Here is a 10,105-nt window from a genome sequence, read left to right as displayed (position 1 = left end):
GGATCCAAAGCCAAAACAAGCCCATTCACTGGTCATCTCCATGAAGTCTGGTGCTAAGTTGAGGCCACTCGCTAAAATCAAAGCATCCATTCACACACACACACACACACACACACAGAATAACGGAAACGATTAATCAGAACTATTTTTTTTCATGTACATGTCCAAATAATATACAACCATTAGAGGAAACACTAAACTTGATATGCTAAATTTGGTCGCATCCATGCTCATATAATTCATCCCTTTCATAAAAGATGCCCACCTGTCAGCAGGTTGTAGAGGTTGCAGTAGTTGAGGCCGTTGTTGAAATAGGCGGTGAATGTGAGAGAAACAGACTGAGCCTGTTTCAAGCACACAAAAGTTGACAGTTTATGTGCAGTTCTCATGAGTTAATTCTCAAGTAAAGAAGTGATGTAAAGGATTGAACACTGACTTACAGACACGCGGCAGCTGGTCGTCAGTAAGTTGGTTTGCAAACTGAACTCTAGGCTCTCAACATGCAGGTTGTCTGGAGACGTGTGACGGGCCTGAATGGATTTGTTAGTGGCTGAAATAAGCTGGAACAGAGGACACACAGGATATTTGACTGATCATTCTCTTTGGACACACACATAATTACGTGGCAATTAAATCCAGGCAAGCTTGCATTCTTTTTCATAATTAGTAGAGAAACACAAAAAAAATAGTTTTCATGCAGTTTACAGATTTAAAATGATGGATTAGTAATCAGTGTCTACATTTTCAAAAAAAACAGAAAAAAAATGCATGTCTCACTATGTAGTGACACTTCTCGCACATATTCACAGGACTGAAGGTTCGAATCTGTTGCACCAGTTTGGCACCAACATCAGCACAAGGCAGTCCAAACATCCTGGGGATGGAGAGCAGTTATTATGAACAAAATATTCTGGAAATGACAGCAACTATTGGATTTCCTTGAGATGTTTTTTTTTTTAAAAATGTCTGTCATTTCTGTGTGACAGAATATCTTTCTAAAGTCAAATACAAAGACACAAAGAAACCTACAGTCATGACAAGTGAGTCTTACCAGAGCGTTCTGCAGAAAGCATGAGTAGGAACAGGAACAGGGCTGGTGGAAGGACAATCAAATAGTCCTACAAAGAGAACGGATGCCAGCAGCAGAGCCCTCATGGTTGCAATGAAACTATTTTCTTCAATGAGGAAAGTGGTAAGAGTATGCTGGGTGCACGAGTCTATCGCTGCACAATCTGAAGCCGTGACTGAGCTACTGGGCTCATTTCCAAGCAAAACACAGACCTAAATGGTTTGTCACAGCTGATTGATACTGATCAAGGCAACAATGTGAGCCTTTAGTCTTGTAGAACTATGACTTAGGCCTTACGTCACAGCAAAAATCGCTTGTTTATTCAGTTTGGTTGAAAGGTCAGTCAGTGACCTGGAAAACACCGTCCTGTAAATCACTCAACTAATACGAAACATTTGTTGGTCTGTCATCTGAATAGTGACTTTCTTACAATCAAATGTGTCAAATATTGTGACTTCCTTCCTCTTCTGCACTGCCTCACAGTGATAAATTCACCTCCTACCTCAGTTACCACCATCAGTCAACACCATTACTTGAACATGTCACAAGAGTAAATTTGAAAGAGATGCCTTAATTTGCCAAAGTCAAACCAGGCCCAAGTGTGATTGGAATGAAACCCTGTGATAGTACATGCTGAGAAGATCAGAAGAGGGCAGTGTCAGTCTACCACAGGGGAAAATCAAAGCACTCATGCAGAGAGTATAATGAAGTGTTTATTGGTAATTTTCACAGTCAGTACATGAAAATTTAATCATTCTTACTTCAAAATAGTTGCAAATTGAAATCTAACAAATGCATGTCATCATTTGATCAAGTGATTCCAGCTGTGAGGCTTGTTAGTCTTTGCAGGTGGCCTGTCTGTATCCCAGACAAGCCCATTCATTGGTCATCTCCATGTAGCCGGGCTCCGAGGTCAGTCCACTCGCTACAATGAAAACATTCAGAGAAATCAGACTTGTGCCAAATTAAAGAGTTCATGGAAAAATGAAGCTCTTCTGGTTTGTTCACTCACCTGCCACCAGGTTGTAGAGGTTGCAGTAATTGAGACCATTATCAAAAAGGCTGGTGAATCCCTGAGAGGTGGACTGAGCCTGGTAAGTAAAAACATAGGGAAGTAAAGAAATCAACATTTGAACAAGGAAGTATTTCTGTGCTTGCTGGACTATATATCAGTTTTGGTCTTTATAGGCTTAAGCTGAAAAAAAGAAAGAAAAACATTCTGAAGTGTTAATTATGAAAACACATGTAAAGTAAATAGAACTGACCACTGATCTTATTACTGATCTTGTTTTTTGACTTAAAAGATTTACTACTTGAATTACCAACTAATTTCTAAACAGTATTTGAACAAAATAAAACCTTTTTTTTTTTTTTTTTTTTTGGTGCTTACAGACACACGGCAGCCACCAGTCAGGACGGTGGGGATGAATGTGAAGGTGATGTTCTCAGACTGGACTCCATCCAGGGAGGTGTGGTTGGCTGTGATGGACAGAGGAGTGGCTGACACAAGCTGGAAACACAGACAAGTACATTACAATAAATGCATTCATTCATTTCATGTTCTAGTCTCCCCAGCATTTTAAAAAGAGAAGTTCTTACCATATACTGACATTCATCACAGCCAGCCAGAAGGCTGAAGGCCTGAATCTGTTGCGCCACTTTTGTGTTGATTTCAGCACAAGGTGATGCAAAGAGCCTAAAGAGAGAGAGTAGAAGACAATCTGGACTCATGCATGCTTGAAAAAAGAAACAAAACAAGTTTAACTGACCTAGTATTCAGGACGTATAATACAATCCTGAAGTCACATTCAAATAGAATGGAAGTAACCCTCACCACAGTGCTCTGCAGAAGGCGTGGTAAGTACCAGGAGCAGGAGCAGCAGATAAGGAGACAAACAGTCCTGCAAAGAGAGCAGAGGCCAGCAGCAGAGTCTTCATGGTGAAATGAAGCTGGTTTCTTCCTCCTTTATTTCAGAGATGCTGCTGAGTGGATGTGGATGAGTGCTGAGGGGACTGCAGGCCAATTTATACTAAATATCAGGCTTGTCAACAGGCCCAGTAAATGTGCTTGAAATTGATTTGAGTGACTTGTACGTCTTGTGATTATTGTCTGACTTGCTGGTGATCTTGTGCTGATTGTCTTCAGTTCCCCTCATTTAGACTTGCACACATATTTAGGCCATTTTAATTATATTAATTTACGATGGCTCCTTAAGCACATTTAGATAGATAGATAGATAGATAGATAGATAGATAGATAGATAGATAGATAGATAGATAGATAGATAGATAGATAGATAGATAGATAGATAGATAGATAGATAGATAGATAGATAGATAGATAGATAGATAGATAGATAGATAGATAGATAGAGAGGTCCTTTAATAATAAAATCGTGATGTTGATGAAATAAAAGTCAATGAAGAATGGCAGTCAAAAGTCTGCTATCTTCTAAATGCAGTGCATTCATCCAAAAAAAAAAAACAACTGTTGTCTAATCTCACTAACAGCTATGTAATTATAATTTCAATTGCAAAAATTCTGAGTTATGCATATCTGTCTGACTTTTTTTTTTTTTTAAATCATCAGGGATGATCCACTTTGTTCAGCAGTTTCTAAATATTCACCTGCTGGACATAAAAGACTCTTTAATTGAAGCTCAGAAATTACGTTTGAACGTATTTTGTTAGCTGTGAATCAACCTGAAAATTCAGAAAACACAACCAAATATAGAAATGACCTGCAACAAAAGGCAACACTTGATAAAGGTGATACTCAAATGATCTAATCTGAGAAAAAAATGACAAGGATAACTATCTGTCACACCAATGGCTGAACAAACAGTCGCCTTTTAACCCTATAATGTGGTCTGCCAGTCAGAGATTGACGTAAAGGAAAGAAATCTTTCAGCTTTCACATGACTTGCCTGTTCATGGTGTTATACCAGTCAATTATCTGTGCTTATTTAGGCCACATGTCCTGTGAGGAGCCTTTTGTATACAAGAGGATGGAATGCACTTATTGTATGTAATGTATCTCATTCTGTTATCACAATCAGTTCAGCACATCTCTAAACCAGTAAAACAGAGACAGTGTAGAATTGTATATGAAAGGCGGAAAAGTCTGGGAAATATCAGCTGGTACAGGAGGATGTAACTAAAAGGGTCCAGCTAAAAAGATAAATAAAAAGAAAAAAAATAACAGATCTGTTATGGAGCCTTTGTCGTCATTACTAACAGCCTCTTTGCTGACATTTAAAGTTGGTCCCTAAATGTCAAAGTCACTTGACAAGTCAAGTCAAAGCACATTTTATTGTCAAAGCAGGTTTAACTGTACAATAAATCCCTGAACCTTAAGCAGGTTCTGGTCTTTTTTTCTTTTTGCCCTTTCAGATTTTTACTCTGTGTGAGCTCATGCAATATAAAGTCTACAGAAACAGCAAAACAGTGTCTGTAGTAGAAGGAATTCAAAAATGCCATCAAACACAGCATGCAGTTCAGCCCAATAGTCCTCTGACTTTTTTGTTACACTTCTTTCAGTTATCTTCTTTTAGTTACTATTCGTGTTATTTTTTGTTCATTTCCACACTGAAGCTTATGTTGTACAGCCAAAAAAATATTGAAACCCACAAAACAATTTGCAGTTTCCAAAGTTTTCCAGATAGTGTTTTTGTTTGTTTTGTAAAATATATTTAAAATAATGCAAAAGATCATGTACAACATTTGCATTCGATGACAGTTTTATGAAGTACACTGCATCCTGGGTAAGAATTTCAAAAGACAGTTGTGTTCCAGACAAAGAAAATGAGACTCAAGTGCAAAAATAAGAACTCATTTATCGAAGTAGAATCAGGTGGGATTCCATAGAAACCTTGTTTTCTAGTGTTTCTCGGTGTAGTTACACAGATTAATGATGAGCTGGAACAAGCTGATACTGTCAGACAGTGAAGATTAAGATGATTTTAACACCCATAAAGCTACTAGAGAGAGGAGAAAAAAATGCAAAGCTGTCTGGTAAGGAGTTAAGTAGTGCCAGACTTTCCAACTGTCTCATGGAGCAGCATGCATGTATATATTAAAAAAGTGATGGTGGTTCCTGTCGTCAAGCTCTGCGGCTCAGTAGGAGTTAAGTTCACCAGTAAAATGTGTCATAAAGTTTAAATACAGTAAAGTTTTGGGCTTCCAGGAGATCTCACTTATCAGTCCTGCAGTTATAAATGTTGCCCTGCAGTGCCTCATTCCTGTTTGTTGTTATTGCTGAGGACAGTGCGAGGGCAGTGGAAGTGCTTTAGTTTTAAAGTGGAACAACTCAGTGACTTATAAATGATTTCTTTCAACCTGTTCCAACAATTTAAAAAACAGTATAGTATACTTCCAGAACATCTGCCTTCTTCTGAATCCACAACTACAGTTAGAGATGTAACAGTTAAAAAACAACTTGCTGCTGTATTTGGCTGTATTTTCCATTTATTCCTTGATTAATGTCATTCACTGTTAAACATGTGCATCAATGATATATGCAGACACATTGTAGCTGTCAGTTTGTTCTCAGCCTGAGGGCCAGCGTTGCAAGTGCAATTGGCAAAAAAAAAAAAATAGAAGTTCTTATCATGCACTGACATTCATCAGAGGGCTGAAGGCTTGAATCTGTTGCACTTATTTGGTGCAGTTTTTAAAATATGCAATATCATTTTCTTCTCCTCTGAGGTTAGCGCAAAAACCACCACTCAAAACTGTTGGAACGCTGTAGTCATAAAATTGTCTCTCCTGGCTGCTGAGTCACAAGATGTAAAGCTAATAAAAAACCTCTGATCTGCAAATCACTGCTGTCCTACCATGAAATTAAGGAATAGAATGAGTTCACACAGTACAGGTATTACCAGCCACGGCCACAGAAACCACACACATCTCCGTAGAGAAATACACCACACACCACAAAATCTGAAACCAGGACGTATTAGTTTATCGCCTTTGCAAGAGATACACAAGACAGGCCCAAAATTAATCAAACCTTCAGAGACAGTGTGTCTTGCTGATTGGCTTGAGGGGTGCTAGTTTCATTAGGTCCTGACATGTTTACTTGCTCCGCAGCTGTCTTTTTGCATTAGAGGCGTTTATGTGTCCTTGTAGTGTCCCCGAGTCCACTAAGAGAGATTGAGGAGCGCTAATTAATCAGCTTGCAACGTGCAGAGTATCTTCTGGAAACTGGGGCATCCTTCTGACAGAGGAGCCCAAAGGTGAGCACCGATGTGTTGGGCTGTTCAGCAGAGAAGCAGAGGGTCATCTCACAGCAGGAACAGAGTTACTTGGAGAAAGTCTCTGTCTGCTGTGTTCAAAATGAGACTGTTTGGCCTTTTTTATTTAACTCCGTGTTGGAGGTGGTATGTCAGAGTGAGGAGGGCTTCAGTTCTTTGCAGGTCAGAGGATTGTAAACGGATCATAGCTGTCCTGAATCCTGTGTTCAGTACCGACTGTCCAGCATGTTGTCTGTGAAGATCATCATTGTCCAAAAACACTTTATACTCCGATCAGCCACAACACTGTGACCACTGACAGGTGAAGTGAATAACATTAATCATGTTGTTATAATGCAGTGTTCTGCTGGGAAACGTTGAGTCCTGACATTCATGCGGATGTTTGACATGTACCACCACCTAAACATTGCAGGTCAAGCAACCCACCAACCCTCATCCCCATAGCAACAGCAGTCCTTGGTGCCAGTTGTCACCCTCAGCAGGACAATGCACCCCGACACACCACAAAAACTGCTCAGGACTGGCCCGGGGGACACGACAGAGCTAAGGTGGTCCACACTCCACAGATCCAAATCTTATGGAGCATCTGTGGGATGTGCCAGGATCAGCCTGATCTAGGTAGATCCCACCCTGCAACCCACAGGACCCACAGAATTCACTGCCACCATCTTGGTGCCACAGAACATCCCCAGAGGTCCTGTGTCCATGCCCCACTGGGTCAGAGGAGTTTTAGCAGCAAAAAGGGGACCAACACAATATTAGGCAGGTGGTCATAACGTTTTTTTCGATGTACACTACCAGTCAAAAGTTTGGACACACCTTCTCATTCAATGGTTTTTATTTACATATTTTCTACACGGTAGATTAACACTGAAGACATCAACACTATCAAAGAATACATATGTGTGACACATAGTAGAATCAATGTAGCAAAAGGGTGAGTATGAACTACTACATTAAGAAACTTGATCTCACAAAATAATACAACTTAGTGTATGTATATGGGCTTTATCTCTGGCAATGGTAACGTTAGGTTCGCTCAAGAAGGATAGTTGGACAAGGACAATATTTTTTGTTAAACAGCTTTCATTTGACATTTATTTTCAAAATGATAAACCTTAAATTGTACTGATCACCAAACCATCAAAACGATCCGATAAATAACCGTTTAACTCTGTACTTAATCCCAACAGAACAGTACCTGTAAACATAACAATTTGCTATCAAGTGCACTTGGAAAACAATAGACAAAAAAATAAATTAAAAAATGGACACTGTGACAATGTGTGGTGTGTGTGTGTGTGTGTATTCAGTTTAGTTCAGTTCATCTACCCGGGTAGTATGATTTTGTTCAGAATGTCTTAGCTGGATTTCAGAAGAGACGAGTGTATCCTTTTCCTTTTCCCGCACTGTAAAGCAGAGTCGAGTTCTCACACCCTCCACGCTGATCCACTCCTCGCTTTATGAAGCTAGAATCTGGCTCGCTGTTCAGCATCCACTTTAAACAGTCTCCAAAAAAACCAACCTGCATACAGCAGTTGTTTTGCAATTACAAGCTATATCTCTCTACTCACTGTACAGTTTAATATTTCTCTATTTCTGAAGCATGAATTCAGTGATAACAGAAAACACAACACATAAAGCTGTGTAAATGAATTAACTCAATAGCATTAGCTTTCAGTAGACACATCACAGAATTCACCATATTTTCATCAAATTAAACATATCACAGGATACATTCATTGTCTGTCTCCGATTGGTTTTTTAGATTTGCATCAACATGAATAACAGAATGCATAACGCTGCATACAGACACAACGTAGCATCACCTCGTGGTGAAATTAGCTAGCACGCTAAGCTAATGTAAGATAGAAACGAACTCACCGGAGCTTAATCCGACGGGAACAGTAAGAAAGATATCACTCAGCGGTTTATCTCTGCTTTCTCAGCGGTAAAAGACTCCATAGTGCAAAAACTCCAAGGAAAACTACCTGGAACTAAACTTTTAGGGAAGTTACCGCTCCACACGATCTGATGAAAATATACGTCTTGCTCTAGTCTCTGCCGTAAAAAAAAGTAGAAAAAGAAATGTGCAGCACTACTGCGCACTCTGCTGGCACAAAGAGAAAACTGCACCTAATTAACCCTATAAATACTGCCAGTTACTGTGTAGTGCAATTTATGAGTGCTACATACGGAATTATGTTGTAAACAAAAAAATGTTAATCTTCAGTATTAATATAGAATGCAGAAAATAATACAAATAAATAAAAAGCATTGAATGAGAAGGTGTGTCCAAACTTTTGACTGGTACTGTATATATCATGACTTTTTTCTCAGAAGAACTGAAAGATTAAGCTGAAAAGATTCAGTCATTCAAAAAGTAGTTCATAAATTGTACTGTGTGAGAACTTTGTTAGCCTTTGTTCATTAAAACTGTGCATTTTATTTTTTTATGCCGTACAATAATTGTTTATTCCCATTTTAAAATCACACATCAGAACACTGAATAGACGATGCAGCATTGTTCTATCTGTGAATCTGTGAGTTCTTATTGATGTGTGACTTTGTTCTGGCTGCCTCCTCCGATGTAGATCCATCAATATGCAGAACAATATGCTACTGCATCATAAAGATTTATGGATCACATTTTTTTTAAACTCGCTATTTGCTATGAAGTGTTTCTTTTCTGTACAATAGCATCTCTGTTTATATACTTTATTCCTCAAGATTTTTACCTGCTCCTAACCTGCCACATAATGAGCCGTGAAGTATTTTAGTGTGATTATAATACACTTTTCACTGATATTACAATTTTACTTTTCGTGTCTTAGAAGGGTTAAATGTCCTCAATCTTTTTTGTGAAAAGTTTCAAATCATAGAAGAAGTTAGAAGAATGCAGTCTTTGAAATAAGGTGTGTTTGCAGCTTTTGAAAAGCGAAAGGTAATTTTGTTGTGAACAAAAGACTCACAAAAATAACGAGGTGTGTGCATATGTGGTTGTTTGTCATTGTTTAGTTTTTGCCTTTAGTTCTCTGCATAACTTGAATTTAGCAGGGTGTGTGCCCTGTACTGGCTGAATGACTGACCTCTCAGTTCACCTCTTCTGCAGCATCTTTCATTAGCAAAGTTTGGTTAAGTTTGCAAAAGTAAGAATGTTCCTGTATGTTTGCTTTAACGTAGTGTGTTATAATTTCTACAGGCTGTTTCTGCTATGTCTCAGAATATTGCAAGTCCAAACGCTGACTGTCTCCTCTATTCTCTAATGGCGGGTTTGGGATTTTTTTTAAGCAGTGTTTCAGAACATCTGAATGAAATAAAGTAACTGTGATGTGTTTCTGATCACTTTTCTCTGCATTTTTCCATTGTTACTCATAGAAAAAATGAAGTGAGCCACACAAGAGGCTACAGGGAGATCTGCACATTGCTGATGAGACAATAAAGAATAAGCCTTGCATGCTGAGTTCAATATCAATGATTTTCTGTACTGTATAAAAAATGTGATGTTTTCTGTCTTTCTAAGTGCAAAGTCTACAGTATTATATTGAACATGATGTGTTTTCTTCACTGCTGCTCATTCAAATTTTGCTTCAAACGTTTAACTTTAAGACAACACAATATTTTCACAATTGTCGTTTACTTTGTCTTATGCCAATACTGTACATTTTAATAATGCATCTGAACTTTCTTGTTGTGCCTTCTCAGGCTCTGACGTGGCAATGAAAAACTTCACCACTATCTGATTTGAATGTTTGTGTGAGAGCATGATATAAGGACACAC

The sequence above is a fragment of the Amphiprion ocellaris genome, chromosome 10 (genome assembly GCF_022539595.1).
Source record: "Amphiprion ocellaris isolate individual 3 ecotype Okinawa chromosome 10, ASM2253959v1, whole genome shotgun sequence".
Taxonomy (NCBI): domain Eukaryota; kingdom Metazoa; phylum Chordata; class Actinopteri; family Pomacentridae; genus Amphiprion; species Amphiprion ocellaris.
Note: the sequence above shows the minus strand (reverse complement) of the source record.